Below are 20,971 nucleotides of genomic sequence, written 5' to 3'. Positions count from 1 at the left end.
GCTTCGATCCGACACCTTTAACAAGGTAACAAAACGTCGACAATGTCTAATCCGGCTGGATCATGGGGTTTCACCTCGATAGTGTGTGCCTACAATGGCTGACGCCATAACCGCCATCCACCACAGTGCTAGCCTGTCAAAGGAGAAGACGCCAGAAGGGGTGATGCCGTCACGTCGCTTTTGAACACTGCAACACCGCTGTCTTGCTTCTGGTTGCTAAACATGCCACGGCGTAACTATTATAACTTAATTTTGGGCCGTCGTGTTCCCCACCATGTAAAACGTGATATTCATGTTTCTAAACCACAATGTGTGGTCATAAGTTGTAATACCCTGATTTTTTTCCTTTTCATTTTATTGGGCTCGTTTGCTTTTTGTGCCCTTATTTGAATTTCCTTGATCGCTTTGTTTCTAGCCAGAAGAAAGGTGCATCAAGCAAACCCAAAAATATCGCTAAGGATATACCATAATCCTCTTACCACTAGTAGAAAACAGGGCTTTGGTCCAATGTACACATTAGTCCCGGTTACATTACGAATCGGGACTAATGTGAGCATTAGTCCCGGTACGAGCGTCTAGGGCGTCGGGAAGGCATTAGTCCAGGTTCAAATGGGACCTTTAGTCCCGGTTTGAGACCTGAACCGGGACTAAAGGGTGTGATGCCCTTTAGTCCCGGTTCGTGTCACAAACCGGGACTAAAGGGGTTCTGAAATTTATTTTTTGTTTTTTTCATTTGTTTTTTGTTTTTAGTTTCTGTTTTAAATTGCTTATATCTTTTAGGATATTTGATGTTTTTGAGTGATTCTTTTTGCATTAGATTCAAAATTTGTCTAGTTTCTGTTTGTGTCATTAGTTTTAAATTTTGAATGATTTAAATATGAATTTGTTCAAATTTGCTTCAAACCCTAGATTTTGAATAATTTGAGTTTAAAAATTGTTTTAAATTTAATTCTTTTTGCTCCTAGTCACATGTCAGATTGTTGTCACGGTAAGATTTATATGGTTATTTTTAGAATAATTTAACTTAGTATTTTAATTAAAACAGTATTGCTTTGCTTATATAGGTGTTTTAGTCATTTAATTGTTGTTTTCAATTATTTTTAGTTAGTTCTTTCTGTAGATTTTAACATGTTGTAGTATGCTTCTGTTAGACATTAGTAGATAAATTTTTATAATTAATTAATATTAATTTTGCTACTGTTGTGTATTAATAGTTGTTTAGCCTTTAATAATAGTTGATAGAATTAGCATGTATTAAAAAGTAACTATTTTTGCCACTTTAATAGAACGTGACTCCGGCTTGGTTAACCATAGTTGTGACTCTGGCTGGGACGGTGCTACCAGATGTAGTCGACGGTAGGATTGGATGGACACCATCCCGGACTCAAAAGGTTCAAACTCTACCCCCCCCCCCTCGTGTATCGTCATTTCAGCATTGTAAAACACAAAAGAAAATGATAAAAACTTCAAAAATTAAAATCCTTCAAGATGTAGTTATATTACTACATCTACTAATTAGGAAAATTAAAATGTTGGAAATATGCCCTAGAGGCAATAATAAATTAGTTATTATTATTATATTTCCTTGTTCATGAAAATCGTTTATTATCCATGCTATAATTGTATTGATAGGAAACTCAGATACATGTGTGGGTACATAGACAACACCATGTCTCTAGTAAGCCTCTGATTGACTAGCTCGTTGATCAATAGATGGTTATGGTTTCCTGACCATGGACATTGGATGTCGTTGATAACGGGATCACATCATTAGGAGAATGATGTGATGGACAAGACCCAATCCTAAGCCTAGCACAAAGATCGTAGTTCGTATGCTAAAGCTTTTCTAATGTCAAGTATCATTTCCTTAGACCATGAGATTGTGCAACTCCCGGATACCGTAGGAATGCTTTGGGTGTACCAAACGTCATAACGTAACTGGGTGGCTATAAAGGTGCACTACAGGTATCTCCGAAAGTGTCTGTAGGGTTGGCACAAATCGAGACTGGGATTTGTCACTCCGTGTAACGGAGAGGTATCTCTGGGCCCACTCGGTAGGACATCATCATAATGTGCACAATGTGACCAAGGGGTTGATCACGGGATGATGTGTTACTGAACGAGTAAAGATACTTGCCGGTAATGAGATTGAACAAGGTATCGGCATACCGATGATCGAATCTCGGGCAAGTACTATACCGCTAGACAAAGGGAATTGTATACAAGATCGATTGAGTCCTTGACATCATGGTTCATCCGATGAGATCATCGTGGAACACGTGGGAGCCAACATGGGTATCCAGATCCCATTGTTGGTTATTGATTGGAGAACGTCTCGGTCATGTCTGCATGGTTCCCGAACCCGTAGGGTCTACACACTTAAGGTTCGATGACGCTAGGGTTATAAAGGAAGTTTGTATGTGGTTACCGAATGTTGTTCGGAGTCCCGGATGAGTTCCCGGACGTCACGAGGAGTTCTAGAATGGTCCGGAGGTAAAGATTTATATATGGGAAGTCCTTTTTTGGTCACCGGAAAAGTTTCGGGTTTTATCAGTAACGTACCGGGACCACCGGGAGGGTCCCGGGGGTCCACCAAGTGGGGCCACTGGCCCCGGAGGGCTGCATGGGCCATGTGTGGGAGGGGACCAGCCCCAGGTGGGCTGGTGCGCCCCCCCACAAGGGCCCAAGGCGCCTAGGGTTTGGGGGAGGGGGCACACCCACCTAACTTGGGGGGCAAGTTTCCCCTCTCCCCCCTTGGCCGCACCCTAGATGGGTTTGGGCTGACCGCCGCCCCTAGGGGTGGAACCCTAGGTGGGGGCGCAGCCCTCCCTCTCCCCCTATATATACTTGAGGGTTTTGGGGCTGCCAACAGATGAGTTTGACCTCTCCCTGGCGCAACCCTACCTCTCTCCCTTCTCCTCTCCCGCGGTGCTTGGCGAAGCCCTGCAGGATTGCCACGCTCCTCCATCACCACCACGCCGTTGTGCTGATGCTGGATGGAGTCTTCCTCAACCTCTCCCTCTCTCCTTGCTGGATCAAGGCGTGGGAGACGTCACCGGGCTGTACGTGTGTTGAACGCGGAGGTGCCGTCCGTTCGGCACTAGGATCTCTGGTGATTTGGATCACGACGACTACGACTCCTTCAACCCCGTTCTCTTGAACGCTTCCGCTTAGCGATCTAGAAGGGTATGTAGATGCACTCTCCTTCCCCTCGTTGCTGGTTTCTCCATAGATAGATCTTGGTGACACGTAGGAAAGTTTTGAATTTCTGCTACGTTCCCCAACAGTGGTTTCAGAGCCAGGTTTATTGCGTAGATTCTTTGCATGAGTAGAATAAAAAGTAGTTGTGGGCGTTGATTTTGTTCAATATGCTTACCGTTACTAGTCCAATCTTGTTTCGACGGTATTGTGGGATGAAGCGGCCCGGACCGACCTTACACGTACACTTACGTGAGACAGGTTCCACCGACTGACATGCACTTGGTGCATAAGGTGGCTTGCGGGTGCCAGTCTCTCCCACTTTAGTCAGAACGGATTCGATGAAAAGGGTCCTTATGAAGGGTAGATAGCAATTGGCATATCACATTGTGGTTTTGCGTAGGTAAGAAACGTTCTTGCTAGAAACCCATAGCAGCCACGTAAAACATGCAAACAACAATTAGAGGATGTCTAACTTGTTTTTGTAGGGTATGCTATGTGATGTGATATGGCCAACAAGAATGTGATGAATGATATGTGATGTATGAGATTGATCATGTTCTTGTAATAGGAATCACGACTTGCATGTCGATGAGTATGACAACCGGCAGGAGCCATAGGAGTTGTCTTTATTTATTGTATGACCTGCGTGTCATTAAACAATTCCATGTAATTACTTTACTTTATTTCTAACCGGTAGCCATAGTAGTAGAAGTAATGGTTGGCGAGACAACTTCATGAAGACACGATGATGGAGATCATGATGATGGAGATCATGGTGTCATGCCGGTGACGATGATGATCATGGAGCCCCGAAGATGGAGATCAAAAGGAGCAAAATGATATTGGCCATATCATGTCACTATTTGATTGCATGTGATGTTTATCATGTTTATGCATCTTATTTGCTTAGAACGACGGTAGTAAATAAGATGATCCCTCATTAAAATTTCAAGAAAGTGTTCCCCCTAACTGTGCACTGTTCGAAAGTTCGTCGTTTCGAAGCACCACGTGATGATCGGGTGTGATAGATTCTTACGTTCACATACAACGGGTGTAAGCCAGATTTACACACGTGAAACACTTAGGTTAACTTGACGAGCCTAGCATGTATAGACATGGCCTCGGAACACAAGAGACCGACAGGTCGAGCATGAGTCGTATGGAGGATACGATCAACATGAAGATGTTCACCGATGATGACTAGTCCGTCTCACGTGATGATCGGACACGGCCTAGTTGACTCGGATCATGTAATCACTTAGATGACTAGAGGGATGTCTATCTAAGTGGGAGTTCATGAGATGAACTTAATTATCCTGAACATAGTCAAAAGATCTTTGCAAATTATGTCGTAAACTCGCGCTTTAGTTCCATTGTTTAGATATGTTCCTAGAGAAAATATAGTTGAAAGTTGATAGTAGCGATTATGTGGACAGTAGAAAGCTTATGTCCTTAATGCACCGCTCAGTGTGCTGAACCCCAAACGTCGTTTGTGGATGTTGCGAACATCGGACATACACGTTTTGATAACTACGTGATAGTTCAGTTAAACGGTTTAGAGTTGAGGCACCAAAGACGTTTTCAAAACATCGCGGAACATATGAGATGTTTCGAGGGCTGAAATTGGGATTTCAGGCTCGTGCCCACGTCAAGAGGTATAAGACCTCAGACGATTTTCTTAGCCTGCAAACTAAGGGAGAAAAGCTCAATCATTGAGCTTGTGCTCAGATTGTCTGAGTGCAACAATCACTTGAATCGAGTGAGAGTTGATATTCCAGATGAGATAGTGATGTTTCTCCAAAGTCATTTCCACCAAGCTGCTAGAGCTTCGTGATGAACTATAACATGTCAGGGATAGATATGATGATCCTTGAGGCATTCACGATGTTTGACACCGTGAAAGTAGAAATCAAGAAGGAGCATCAATTGTTGATGGTTGGTGAAACAACTAGTTTCAAAAGGAAAAGGGCAAGAAGGGATACTTCATGAAACGGCAAATCAGCTGTTGCTCGAGTGAAGAAACCCAAGGTTGAACCTAAAGTCGAGACTAAGTGCTTCTATAATAAGGGGAACAGCCACCGGAGCAGGATTACCCTAGATACTTGGTAGATAAGAAGGCTGGCAAGGTCGATAGAAGTATATTGGATGTACATTATGTTAATGTGTACTTTACTAGTACTCCTAGTAGCACCAGGGTATTAGATACCGGTTCGGTTGCTAAGTGTTAGTAACTCGAAATAAAAGCTACAGAATAAACGGAGACTAGCTAAAGGTGAGCTGACGATATGTGTTGGAAGTGTTTCCAAGGTTGATGTGATCAAACATCGCACGCTCCCTCTACCATCGAGATTGGTGTTAAAATAATTGTCATTCGGTGTTTGCGTTGAGCATAGACATGATTGGATTATGTCTATCGCAATACGGTTATTCATTTAAGGAGAATAATGGTTACTCTATTTATTTGAATAATACCTTCAATGGTCTTGCACCTAAAGGAATGGTTTATTGAATCTCGATCGTAGTGATACACATTTTCATGCCAAAAGATATAAGATAGTAATGATAGCACCACTTACTTGTGGCACTGCCATGTAAGTCATATTGGTATAAAACGCATGAAGAAGCTCCATGTTGATGGATCTTTGGACTCACTCGTTTTTGAAAAGTTTGAGACATGCGAACCATGTCTATTGGTGTATACGCATGAAGAAACTCCATGCAGATGGATCGTTTGGACTCACTTGATTTTTGAATCACATGAGATATGCAAATTATACCACATGGGCAAGATGACTGAAAAGCCTCGTTTTCAGTAAGATGGAACAAGATAGCAACTTGTTGGAAGTAACACATTTTGATGTGTGCAGTCCAATGAGTGCTGAGGCATGCAGTGAATATCGTTATGTTCTTACTTCACAGATGATTCTAGTAGATGTTGAGTATATTTACTTGATGAAACACAAGTCTGAATTATTGAATGGTTCAAGTAATTTCAGAGTGAAGTTGAAGATCATTGTGACAAAAGGATAAAATTTCTATGATATGATCATAGACATGAGTATCTAAGTTACGAGCTTTGGCACGCAATTAAGACATTGTGGAAATTGTTTCACAATTAATACCGCCTGGAACACCATAGTGTGTTGGTGTGTCCGAACATCATAGTTGCACCCTATTGGATATGGTGCGTACCATGATGTCTCTTATCGAATTACCACTATCGTTCATGGGTTAGGCATTAGAGACAACCGCACTCAGTTTAAATAGGGAACCACGTAATTCCATTGAGACGACACCGTTTGAACTATGGTTTGGAGAAACCTAAGTTGTCGTTTCTTAAAAGTTTGGGGCTGCGACGCTTATGTGAAAAAGCTTCAGGTTGATGAGCTCGAACCCAAAGCGGATAAAAATGCATCTTCATAGGACACCCAAAACAGTTGGGTATACCTCCTATCTCAGATCCGTAAGCAAAAGTAATTGTTTCTAGAAACGGGTCCTTTCTCGAGGAAAAGTTTCTCTCAAAAGAATTGAGTGGGAGGATGGTGGAGACTTGATATGGTTATTGAACCATCACTACAATTAGTGTGTAGCAGGGCACATGAAGTTGTTCCTGTGGCACCTACACCAATTGAAGTAGAAGCTTATGATAGTGATCATGAAACTTCAGATCAAGTCACTACCCTACCTTGTAGGGTGACGAGGATGCATACTACTTCAGAGTGGTACAGTAATCCTGTCTTGAAGGTCATGTTGCTAGACAACAATGAACCTACGAGCTATGGAGAAGCAATGGTGGGCCCATATTCCAACAAATGGTTAGAAGCCATGAAATCCGAGATAGGATCCATGTATCAGAACAAAGCATGGACTTTGGTGGACTTGCCCATTGATCGGCAAGCCATTGAGATAAATGGATCTGATATGATCATTAATGGCGCATCACTGGTGCGCCACTACTAGAAATACCACTACTAATGGCGCACCTAATATGGCCATTAATGGCGCATCACTGGTGCGCCACTGACAGCACGCCATTAGTAATTTTTACTAATGGCGCACCAGCTGGTGCGCCATTAGTATCTGGTATACTAATGGCGCACCACCTGGTGCGCCATTAGTATATGCGAGGGTGCGCCATTAGTATGCCTCCCAGTTGGCATGTACACCCAGGTGCTTTGGCATACTAATGGCGCACCACCTCTGGATGCGCCATTAGTAACCGCAGCATACTAATGGCGCACTACCCGGTGATGCGCCATTAGTATGCACTGTCATACTAATGGCGCACTGTCGTGTGATGCGCCATTAGTATGAATATTAGGTTTTTTTTATTTTTTTATTTTCTGTTTTTTGCACAGGTTACAAAATGTATAATTTGACAAAATATAGACAGCACACATCAACAATAGATTCATCAAATACAATAGAAGATTAGTCTTTGAATACAATTCATCATATTAGTCTCCGAATACAATTCATCATATTAGTCTCCGAATTAAAAAGACCGAACAAAGATAGAACATTATATTACAAGTCTCGAGACCGCGAGTAGCGAGTTTGTCTTCGCATTACAAGTCGATATCGATCATCTAAACTACCATCACATAGAAGAGAGCTGCGGTCATCACGATGAGCATCATCACGATGAAACTCGTCTTCATCCGGTTCCTCCAACGCTCCCTCCCCTCTCCCGCTAGATAGCGGGCGTATCTAGATTCGGCCTCGGCCCTAGTGGTGTACCCTTTGTAACTGTTACCGCTGAATCGGTGAACCTGTCTCCGACACTCCTCCCAGTCATCGTAGACTCCGGGAACCTTACCCTTGTACACGACATACGTCGGCATCACTATGCACTAGCCAAACGAAACGTTAGTACCAATTCACAGACAATACATAAGCAATATATAATTATGCAACAGAACGATCGGAAGAGAAAAGCAAGACATTAATAGCATCGATTACATCTAAGTTGAACGACTCTCAAAACCAAAGAGACATACTACAAGTTCATTAAAGTTTAATTACAACATGAGCCAATCGATGTTTCAGAACTAGACAACTCGACTCAAGGGACCGGAGCGTGGATGAAGCCGCCGTCTATCGTGGGAGTCATGAAAGAACGGGCGTTGTCATCCTGCATTTGTAGCATTGTGTCGATGTCACTGTTGGACGGTTGATTTCTGAGGTAGAACTGCCCCGAGGTACGAAGGACATCTTGATGGATGATTTCCGCAAACTCCGACTGGATGCGAAAGAATTCTTGTCGGAGGTCCGCGTCCTGGATTGCCGACACGCTCGCGGCCCAATCTTGGAGTTTACTCGGTAGCAGAAGTTGATGATGGTCCCGTACGATCGCCCGCATGTGATGGATGGCGTAGTAGGCACCCTTCTGACCGCCAGGCGGCTGCTTGACGCAGCAGAACGTCGTATTGTGGGAGAACACGTGCTTGCCGTACTTACGAATAGGCCTGGTGAAGGTGCCTCCAGATTGGGCGTAGCCGGGGAGAACATCATCAAGAACCTTCTTGACATTTGTGTAGTCTACGTTCGACTGACGGTCCGGGTCGAAATACGTGGCCATGGAATATTTGGGGCTTAGGAGGATGAGCGTGCAACGTGTGTCACTGCAGAAAACACGGAATGTTAAAAGAAAAACGATCGAAAAGTAAGAATTCATATGTTACGGGCCGGTTGAGGGGAGGACTTACTCGGGAAAGTAAGGCACGAGGAAGTTATCCTTATCTTGGTTTGCCAGAATGACGCCTTCGAGGTAAGAACTCGCGACTTGCCGGTCCCCAGCGCTGCCCAAGATCTTGGCACGCATGTAGAAGGGGTCGACTATCACGATGTCCGGGGTCTTGTCGCGAATGATCCGCATCTCCATACTCAGCGAAAATAGCCGAACGAAGGTGTAGTGCAGCGGATGAAGGTTAAACATAGCAAAGATGTCATCAAACCGCAGGACGATCGTACCCCCGATGTCGCCATCCACAAAGCCCTTGCCCTCTGGCACCTTGGCCACGAAAACCGGGTATGCCACATCCTTCTCTCTGAGACGCCGCTTCTCCAAAGAAAGAACACTGTCGTGCAGACTCCGCATAGCACCGGTTGCAGCATTGAGCATATTTGGTGGTAGCATCGCCCTACCCGCCACATGCACCCTCCTCGAGATATCCTGCGGTGAAGGTGGCCCGTCCTGAGCACGGATCGTACTCGGTGCCGGCTGGCTCGCACCCTTCTTAGTCTTTCTTTTGCGTGCCTTCTTCTTCTCCTGTAATGGGACCGAGTTCTGCTCACAGACCGCCTTCTTGAGTGTGTTGGGGCTGATAATATTTCGCACCTCGCCTATCTGAGGCTCGGTGAAGTCGGCAGCTGGAGGCGTCTCCTGAGAGCTGAACGCCAGACGGCGCCTGTTGCAACTTGGCTTCTCCGCGGTACGAGCTAGATCGCACACGTCTTTTGTTGGGTTTGGTTCTTGAGAAGGAGGCCCCATGAAGTCGCCATCGTACCCATGCTCGGCAAAGTACTGATCGACGTTGCCAAATGTATCATCGTCGTCGTCGTCGTCGTTCTGATCCTGTGCCATATGCATGTTTGGATCCAGTGGCATAGGGATGTCCGGCACCGTTACGGCGGTCTTGCCATGGGGCCGACTTGGCGCCGGCACGACTGGCGGTGTTGTCTTTGGGGTGGTGTCCCCCGCCCCCAAACGAATCTGGCTCTTCGGCCAAAGCAGGGGCCAGCTCAGGCAGGCGCTGAGGGTCATCACGTCATCATCGTCGGCCCCGACGGGTCGAATCGGAGGTAACAAGTCGTCGCAGCCTGGCAGCACCCGAACCAGTTGAACCCTAAACAAGTTGGGTGGCATCTGGGTACCGTGGAACAAGGGGTTGCCCGGTTGAACGATTTTGCCCTTGGCGACATCGACCAACTCGTTGTTCACGAAGTGGAGGAGAGTGCACGGAACGTCGGCGGCGCCCTGCGAAAACATGTAGGGCGTCAGGGATGCCCAGTCAAAGGCAAGGAGATGAAGTCCTCGGCCGAGAGAGGCTTAATTAGTTACCGTGATGATGGCGTCGAGCTCGGCTAATGTCGAGGCACCGCCAACGGCGGGCGTGCAGTTGACGGAGCGGCCGCTTGCTGAAGAGGTGCCGGCCGGCGTACACCCGGGTGCATTAAGCTCCCGTGCCGGCGTCGGAGACACCAATGCCGCCTCCGCCGGAGGCACCAATGGCCCCGCCATCGCATTATGCGAGTTGCTGGCCGTGAAGCTAGGAATCGGGGGCGGCCCCTGTTGGCCGCCCGCAATCCACGCACTCAACCCCGAGATCAAGGTAGGCACAAGGGCGGTGATCGTCTCTCCGAGTCGTTGTTCCACTTGCTCTTGGACAATCTCCGGAATCCGCGCCACCTGTGCCTTGAGTTCTTGAACCTCTCGCGCCTGGCTTTCCGAGCTGGTCTTTTTCTCCTTCCGCACACCAGCGGTATAGTATGACCCCCATTTTGTCGACAAGCCTTTGCCGGCCACACGACCAGCTGACGTCGGCTTACTGAGCTTATCCTTGTTCTTCATTATATTCAACCCCCTATTTAGAGTGGTGTCCCAAGGGTTGCTCTGAGTCGACCCCGCGCTACTGCTTTCAGTCGCCTGCGGAAGGAATGTGAACCATTTAGAAATTCGGCTTCATTAATTAGAATGCAACCATATGGAGCTAATTACGCGGGGGTGTATTCCTTACCAGAACAAGCTCAAGCTGCCTGGTCTTCGGATCCGTGGTAAGCTCCTTTGTTTTCGGGTCCTTCTTGTACCGGGCCCTGACAAAGTTCCTGGTCTGCTTGTCACCGTATTTATCGAAGAGGGGCGGTAGGCCTTGCTCGGCACGGTCCGCCTCCTCCTTGTCCCATATAGGCTCCGCCACTCTGTAACCGCCGGGACCGAGTGTGTGTTCCCCTATGTTCAGCTCCCGCATTTGTTTCCCCCACTCACTTGATTGGGAGCTTGCGGTGCTCGAGCAATTGATCTTGAAGTCGTTGTAGTCATCTTCGGTGATCGAAGGATTTTTCTCCTTGATCTTCTCATAACTCTCACCTTTCTCGATCATTCTCTTCACATTGCTTTTCCAAGTAGACAGGGCCTTGCTCATCTTCGTGAGGGCAGCATTGTTCACTTTATTCCCTTTGAGGCTTGTGTTTTCGAATTCAGCGGGGAACTTGTATCGTTCGTGCAGCTTCGTGAAGAGGAGGTGGCGCAAATTCCCCCGGTCAGGATGCCTCAGGTTCTCGGTGTTGATCGAGACGGTGCTCCGGACAATGCACCCGAGCTGAAGCGAGTACCCCTTGACTATTCGTTCGGGCGCCGTTGGATTCCCGTTGGAGTCCACTTCAGTAACTTCCTCCTTGAGGGTGCGGAGCACGATCGGGCGCCGGTCCTTCCGTTGCCTCTTCGGCTGGCTGCTATCTGTGCGTGCGCCGCCATCATCAGTGGTGGCATCCTCGGCGGCACCATCAGTGGTGGCATCAGTGTGGTCATCCTCGGCGGCACCATCCGTGGTCTCAGGATCGGTGGGGAAGGCGGCGGCCTCATACAAGTGAGGTTGTTCCTCCATCTCCTGGGACAGCTCCCAGAATGCCTTGCCGCCCGAACCCCCGGCCTCATCGTTGTGGGCCATGTTTCTCTCTAAATAGAAACAAAGTTTGGTCAAAAAGTTGGTTATTGTCAAGGAACAAGATCATGGTCTCATCATTTAGGGTTTGTCGACACCGAGGCATCCTAAAATCTAAGCTTTTATCATTGAGGGTTTTTCGACGCCAAGGCACCCTAAAAGCCTAACTTTTCATCATTTCGGTTTTTATCGACACCGAGGCACCCTAAAAGCCATGCATTAGTCACAAGTACGCCGGGGCACTTGATCCTACTTAATTAACTACTAAGATACCCCGGCCCATGCATTAGTCACAAGTACCCCATATGTCCTATTTTTAGCAAAGTCATGCTAAAATTCACGGAAAATTTCAGCATGACCTTTGCTGAAAATAGGACATATGGAGTACCCGAATTTGCCGGAACGGAAGTTAATCGACATTCCAGCAAACTCAAGGGCCTCTCGGGGTACCTGCAAAATCATCACGACACGATGGTCGGAGACAAAACCCAGCAAACTAGCAAAATCATCACAAATTGTTTTCTGTTAAAGATGATCATCATCTTTACAAGTCTTTCTCAATGTGATCACAAGTAATTCAGAGGCATCACAAGTAATTCAGAGCATCACAAGGCATTAGTAGTTCAGTACATGAACAAGTTTTACAAACCCAGATAAGAACAAGTGAATTCTAGTCCCATTGACACTCCTGGTTTTCTACAAACACCAAGTACTAGGGCACACAAAAGTTCTGAAATTTGTGTGCCTAACTGAATTAACTGAATTTTCAGTAACCGAATGAACTGAATTTTCAAAACTGCAAGAATACAATCGAGAAAAATCCAACAGCACTAGAACTGAGCTGATTGACAGTAGTTTTGTTCACTGTTATGTTGGCCTAACTGGATGTTGGCTATCTTTTATAGTGTCTCTGTTACATGCCAGTTTGGTCATTGCTAACTTTTGATATGTTGTGTTTCTGACATATCAGAATCGGATATCCAAAAGAAGAAACAATATAATTTCTAACAAATCATTAGCCTGTTTGCTTCAAAAATAACAGTTCCTGTTGAGATTCCTGGGATCCAATCCCAACCAGTCCATTTGATTAAAATGACTGGATTACTGGAATGAGAATACCAAAAGAACAAGATATAGTCTACAAAAAAAAAGAATACAGCCAATCCCCATCACTGTTTTCCCCTCTGGTTCAACAACCCTCTCACCATTTAAAGCAAAAATCTATATGGACCATCCATTCCTAGTTTGCATAAGTATCTAGTTTTAATTTACCTTCACAAGAGCACCAATAACACCCAAGCTGGTAAGCCTCAAGTACTCAAAAGGTCTTGTCTTGCTGGTAGTATTCAGGAACGGGTACAGGTACAGTGGGATGTGAGCTGCAAAGGAAAAAGAAGAAGACTTAATTATTAACCACTGCTAGTTAAGATTTACTTATTCTGTAAAGTCACCAAAATGAGGAAAGCTTTTTAACAATAAACAATGGAAATATTTAAGACTTGGCATAGAAACAGCAGCGCTCAGTACCATGGACAACCACCCTTACTTAAGTTTGCAAAGTCATCAATAGGACAGGATTTCACAAAGTTCACACCCCCGCCCCCCTGTCCTTGAACAGGGTATCTCTACCTGTAAAGAGGCTGTCCGGCATACATATCAAAGCAAAGGAAAGTAGATCCCTTCAACACTTGGATCAACAACAACTTATAATCCTTTCATGGAATCTCTCTAAAATTTATTCTTGTTCATAGCCAGAATAGTTGGATCTTCAAGTCAGAAGCTTTGCATTTTAGTCCCCCTTTAACACAATTTACATAAATACATCACAAGGGACCTTTAATCTCCTAATGTTAGCAAAAACTGAAGTTTTATAGACCTTTTCCTTTTCCAACCTTGTAACTGTTTGTACATAATTGAAAAAAATACCATAGAACGGTTGTTCTACGGTCAGGGCCTCAAGAAAAAAAATTACACAATAAAGCAAAAAAAATCACATGAAGAGGTGCTTCCCACACCCTGCACTGGCTTCTCTCCCTCTCCCCACAGAAATAAAATACTCCAGTGTAAACCCAATTATCGGGAATTAAAATGCCGCTGAGTTATATAACCAAACCTCTTAAGAATAAACGAAACAGTAGGTGATAACATCAATGGTTGTTCTCTAGCGGTGGGCATCTTGCAATAAGAAATTCTAATTATTTGAAAACTAGCAGATAACATCGACGCTACTAATTGTGAGTTTCCATGGTGTGGGGTTCTTTTAGGTGCTTCTGAATGTTTGAATGGAGTTGAAACCTACTCCAGAAACTAAACTACACATAACATTTTGTGCAGCTGTAGGTATATCTTGATGCAAGGTAGTCGACTTAGTCACTTGCAAATATCATTCTCAAGATGACTGATGAGACATAACAAATGTGAAAAGCCCCCGCAAAAAGGAAAAAAGGTATGTGACAATTGATTACTGCAAAATCTCATGATAAACCAAAATATTACACATGGTGCATTGTGAAACTAATATAAAGTTATCAAGCAGCAGACCGGTTTCTTCCATGACATGAAACAAGCGAACAATTCGATGGTGTAACAAACAAACAATTCGGATACAGGTAAAACTTGCCCTGCACTCCATTAAACTCCAGAATGATGCCTGCAGTCTGCAGATCACAACAACTAAATTACCAACACCACAAGCAAGTCATAGAATCGCCCTAAGGAGATCGGAAGAACAAATGCCCAACCTGTGGTGACAAGCCAGGTTCAGGCAATATATGTTCATGATAATTCAGCTGTCTATAGAGATGGTTTGGGAATTTCAACTAGGTTGCTATATTTGACCAATTGTCTGACTGCCAACAAACATGAAAAACCAACAACATAGATCCGAGGTGGGGCAAAATGGCAACTGGTGGTGGTGGTGCTGGTGACAAGAAGAAATAGAGATGGGGGCTCACGGGGGATGCGAGGGGGATAGGGGGAGAGGAGGAGGGGGAGCTCACGGGGGCGACGAGGTCCGGGTGGTGGTGTGGGTGCTCCGGCGACGGTGGTGTGGACGGGGCGGCGTCCGGGCCACCGGCGACGAGGGCGGCGGGGCGATGGCGAGTCGGCCTGGCCACCGGAGTCGGCCGGGCGAGGTCAACGGCGAGCGCCCCCTCTTCCTCCTCCTTCTCCGTGGGGAAAGCGGCGGGGCGGCGGCGTCGGGAGAGGAGAGGGCGGCGTCGCGGCGTCTCACGGCGTCGGGGCGGCGTCGCGGCGTCGGGCGGCGTCGAGGCGGCGGGGCAGCGGCGTCGGGAGAGGAGAGGAGAGGGGAGGGGAAGGGGATCGAGGGCGAGGGCGAGAAGGGGATCGAGGGCCGGGGAGGAAAAATATGGATGGGGGCACAATACTAATGGCGCACCACCCCCCGGTGCGCCATAAGTATATCCACACTAATGGCGCACCTCACCCTGGTGCGCCATTAGTACTTTTTTTTATTTCTGCTCGAGCCAACAGGTTATCTCCCACCTGACCTGATCCACACCAAGTCCCCTCTACTAGCTCGACTGGTCAGTAGCCAGTTCTCACACCAGGAGGTCCTGGGTTCGAATCCCAGGCTCCACAATTTTTTTTATCATTTAAAAAGCTGTTTGATACTTATTTATGTTTAAATATGTTCAAACTTGTTTAAATAATAACAGTAATATTTTTTTATAAGACAGTAGCATTTAAAAAGCTGTTTGATACTTATTTTTTTTATAAGACGGTGCGCGGGGTGCGGGGGGTCGGCGGCGGCGGTTGGGTAGGGGAATCGAGGGTGCGGTGGGTCGGCGGCGGCGGCCGGTGGACTTGGGGGGTGCTCGGCGCCGAGGGGGACCGGATCTGGCGAGGTGGGATAGCGGTCGAGATGGAGGGGGATCGAGGTGGGCTCCACAAATTTTTTTTAGCATTTAAAAAGCTGTTTGATACTTATTTGTGTTTAAATATGTTCAAACTTGTTTAAATAATAACAGTAATATTTTTTTATAAGACAGTAGCATTTAAAAAGCTGTTTGATACTAATTTTTTTATAAGACGGTGCGCGGGGTGCGGGGGGTCGGCGGCGGCGGTTGGGTAGGGGAATCGAGGGTGCGGGGGGTCGGCGGCGGCGGCCGGTGGACTGGGGGGTGCTCGGCGGCGAGGGGGGCCGGATCTGGCAAGGTGGGATAGCGATCGAGATGGAGGGGGATCGAGATCGAGTGTCCATGAAATTTAAAAATATTCATGATAGTTCAAAAAGTACCCATGAAATACAATCGAGAAATGAAGGCTACGATTTAAATACAATCGATCTTAGCTAGCTATCTGTTCACAATCTTCTTGCCCTTCTTTTTCGCAAATGGAGTTCTTCTGTGGAACGGACGTCCTTTAGGTAGGGTGGTCCTGCTTCTTCTTGTGGTGTATGCTGCTACTTCATCATCGTCGTCATGTTCGATCCTCGGGTCGCCGTACTTGTCGAAGTCTTGCTCATTGGCTACTCCATCCATTCCGATGATCTTCCTTTTGCCTCTCCTCACGACAACACGACTGGGCTTTGGCGGGTCGGTAATGAAGAAGCATTGGTCCACTTGGGAAGCCAGTACCCATGGCTCATTTTTCGCGGTGACGTTTGCGCCCGCGGTCTTGGATTTGGCTTCGGGTATAACCATGGTGGTGAAATACCGGTCTTCTTTTATGACGTTCTTGGCCCATCTGACACGGAACATCGGGACCTTCTCTCCAGCGTAGCTCAGCTCCCAGATCTCCTCGATCCTTCCGTAGTATCTGTCCTTGTCGTTACCGGTGTAGGATTCCATCGTTACCCCGGAGTTCTGATAACCATCGCTCTTCATGTCCTTGGCCTCGGTGTAGAATGTGTAGCCGTTGATATCGTACGCCTCATAGGTCATCAGGTTGTGCTCGGCGCCCTGTGACAAGGCGAATATGAGTTGTTCTTCCGCGGAAGAATCCTCATGTAAAGGGTACGACAGAAGCTTATGCTTGAACCAACGCGTGAAACATGAGTTGTGCTCTTTGAGTATATCTCCGTCCGTCCTCTGTTGGCCTCGGTCATTGTACGTCTTTTTAATAAAGGTTTTGTGCTCTACCAACCAAGGATCGACCACGTCTATGTGTTGTAGCGCGACTAGGTTTGCTCTTTCAAAGTCGGCGAGTCGACCCTCGAAGTCGACATGCATTTCGCGGCGACCCTCACGGTGACCCCATCCAGCGAGCCTGCCGAGGTGCCTGTTGACGGGCAGACCAACGGGGTTCTCGATGCCTAGATAATTCGTGCAGTAGGAGATGCACTCTTCGGTCAGAAAGCCCCTGGCTATGCTTCCTTCTGGACGTGACATGTTGCGAACGTATCCTTTGATGACACCATTCATCCTTTCGAACGGCATCATGCTGTGCAGGAACGTCGGCCCGAGTTGGATGATATCCTCCACTATATGGACCAGCAGATGCACCATAACGTCGAAGAATGCGGGCGGGAAGTACATCTCAAGCTCGCATAGTATCACCACGATCTCTTCCTGTAGCCTTCTGAGTTGCCTCACGCCAATCGACTTCCGAGAGATGACGTCGAAGAAGTTGCATAGGCCAAATAGCGTTTCACGGACGTGCGCGTCCATGATCCCACGGATTGCAACTGGAAGTATCTGCGTCATCAGCACGTGACAGTCGTGAGACTTCATCCCGCTGAACTTCTGCTTCGCTGGGTCTAGGTATCTGCTTATCTTCCCCGCGTAACCGTAAGGAAGTTTTACTCCTAGGAGGCAGGTGAAAAACTGCTCGATCTCCTCCTGACTTAGAGTGAAGCACGCGGGAGGGTAGTCATTTCCGGTCTTCTTGGCCTTTTTGCCTTTGCGACGACTTTCTGTGTCCTGCTTCGCCTCATCATCATCATCATCATCATCATCATCATCATCATCATCATCATCATCATCATCATATATAGCGTGAAGCTCCTGCCTGATGCCCATTGATTTCAAGTCTGCCCTTGCTTTCGGCCCATCTTTGGTCCTCTCTGGCATGTTGAGCAGGGTACCAAGCAGACTCTCGCACACGTTCTTCGTGATATGCATGACATCAAGGCTGTGAGGCACACGGTGGATCTTCCAGTACGGCAAGTCCCAGAAAACAGACCTCGTTTTCCATACCTTCAGCAGCGGCTCTGGCGCCTTTCGCTTCTTTCCCGGCTCTGGCGCCTTTTGCTTCTTTCCCGGCAGTGGGCAGTCTTTCCAATTTTTCAACAGCTTGTCTATTTCCTCGCCGCTCCTCGTACACGGGCGTTTTCGGGGTTCTGTTTCACCATCGAACAGATCCTTGCGTTTCCTCCACGGGTCATCGTCGCGAAGCCACCTTCGATGTCCCATGAACACGGTTTTCGAAGACCCGGGATCTCTATCTAGCTGGCGATACGTTGTGTCATCCATGCACCTTACGCATCCAGAAAATCCGTGGACTACCTGCCCCGCAAGATATCCGTAACCGAGATAGTCGTGCACCGTCGTGAGCAGTGCGGCTCTCATAGGGAAATACTCTTTCTCTGCGGCGTCCCACGTATTGGCTGGCGTTTTCCACAGCGTGTCAAGCTCCTCTTTCAGCAGCCCCAGATACAGATTGATGTCGTTCCCTGGTTGTTTCGGCCCTTCAATTAGCATACTCATGTGAATGTACTTCCTCTTCATGCACAACCAGGGGGGAAGGTTGTACATCCACACAAACACAGGCCAGGTGCTATGTGTGCTTCTCTGGCTGCCAAACGGATTGACTCCATCGGTGCTCGCGCCCAGCACGATGTTCCTTGGATCGTTCCCAAATTCTGGGTATTCGAAGTTCAATGCTTGCCACTGGCTCGCATCCTTAGGGTGACTCAGCATCTTGTCTTTTTTATCTATCTCCGGATCATTTGCGTCATCTTCTCGCTTCTTCTCCTCCCTATCCGCGTGCCAACGTAGGAGCTTTGCTACCTTAGGATCCGCGAAATACCGCTGCAGACGAGGAGTGATCGGAAAGTACCACACCACTTTTCGAGGAGCTTTCTTCCTCTTCTTGTATCGAGTGACACCGCACACCGGACATATTGTAGACTCCGCGTGCTCGTCCCGATAAATGATGCAATTGTTCATGCACACATGGTATTTCACGTGCGGTAAATCCAGAGGACACACGATTTTCTTCGCCTCCTCCAAACTGGTCGGGCACTTGTTCCCCTTGGGAAGACGTTCGTGCCAGAATGACATGTTCTCGTCGAAGCATGCGTCGGTCATTTTGTGTTTTACCTTCATCTCCAGGGCCATGAGCGTTACTTTCAGGCGGGTATCCTCGGGCCTGCATCCTTCATACAATGGAGTAACCGCGTCTAACTCAAGTTGATCCATCTTGGCTTTCTCTCGGGCGGCAGCTCTTGCGTTATCCGTCTGCTTGAGAAGCAGCTCTTGAATATGAGGGTCCTGCACCCAGCCCATCGATGGTCCAGCGTCGTCTGCTCCGCCGGCATCATCATCTTCATGATCATGCCCGTCGCCTGCTCCGGCATCTTCCTCATCATCATGTCCTGCATCTTCTACATGATGACTGTGTACAGCATCACAGTCGTGATCATCTCCTGGGGATTCTTCGTCTTCTCGCCCGCCCGAGCCGCGGTGGTTGTCTTGCTGCCCTTCCTCATTTCTTGCCCGGCCCGCATGGACGACTTCGTAGTCATCTTCATCACCTTGCCACCGATAGCCATCCATGAAACCACGCAACAGCAGGTGGTCCCGCACCTGCCCGGAATCCGGGTCCGCAATAAGGCTCTTCAGCTTGCATCTTCGACACGGACATCTTATCTCCGTCTCGTTCTTTTGAAGCATCTCGGCCTTCGCGGACCTCAAAAACCTATTCACGATGCCTTCGGTCATCGTGCGGACCATGGTCGCCTGCGGGGTAGAGCAAAACGATATTTTAGAACCAAACAAAAATTTGGCATGACCTTCCCTAAAAATAGGACCAAAAAGAATGCTTAATGCCAAAATTCTCGCCGAAACGGAAATGAATCAACATTCCGGCAAAATATTGGCAACTATCGCATATCAAATACCGGTACACCTCCAAACACAAACACATATGCAACACCACAAACATATGCAACACCACGAACATACATAGATCTAGCTAGGCCGTAAAAAGTGCATGTGCACATTGTTGTAAGGAGAACAACCTAAATATAGCTTCCCCCCTTACTTACCTATTAAAACAAGGTAATTTAACCACTTAATTTGAATGAATCTATGGTGGAAATGAGGTGAAAAAGAGGAGGCACCCGAGACAAGGAGGAGGTGGAGAGAATGAAGTGGGGAGAAAGTGAGTGTGTGGGTAGGAGAGGCTGTCCCAAATATCTTGTTGCTGCCCACTTACTAATGGCGCACCTCTTGCATGGTGCGCCATTAGTACTTACAACTACTAATGGCGCACTTGGGCAGGATACGCCATTAGTATGTTTGGATAGGCGCACTAGTTCAAAAAAAAACTATACTAATGGCGCACCCACTGCCAGGTGCGCCATTAGTAGTTACAACTACTAATGGCGCACTTGGGCAGGATGCGCCATTAGTATGTTTGGATAGGCGCACTAGTTCAAAAAAAAAGTTTCTATACTAATGGCGCACCTGCTGCCTAGTGCGCCATTAGTAGTTACAACTACTAATGGCGCACTTTGCCGGGATGCGCCATTAGTATGTTTGGACAGGCGCACTAGTTAAAAAAAATTTTGATACTAATGGCGCACCCGTAGCATGGTGCGCCATTAGTTGTTTAAACTCTAATGGCGCATCAGATTGTGGTGCGCCATTAGTATATACTAATGGCGCACCATCTTTCTGGTGCGCCATTAGTGTCAATCCCATCTATAGCCATTTTCCTAGTAGTGCCTACCTCTCTCCCTTCTCCTCTCCCGCGGTGCTTGGCGAAGCCCTGCAGGATTGCCACGCTCCTCCATCACCACCACGCCGTTGTGCTGATGCTGGATGGAGTCTTCCTCAACCTCTCCCTCTCTCCTTGCTGGATCAAGGCGTGGGAGACGTCACCGGGCTGTACGTGTGTTGAACGCGGAGGTGCCGTCCGTT

The sequence above is a fragment of the Triticum aestivum genome, chromosome 1B (genome assembly GCF_018294505.1).
Source record: "Triticum aestivum cultivar Chinese Spring chromosome 1B, IWGSC CS RefSeq v2.1, whole genome shotgun sequence".
NCBI classification, from domain to species: domain Eukaryota; kingdom Viridiplantae; phylum Streptophyta; class Magnoliopsida; order Poales; family Poaceae; genus Triticum; species Triticum aestivum.
The sequence above is the reverse complement of the archived record's forward strand: the minus strand, read 5'-3'. Positions refer to the sequence as shown.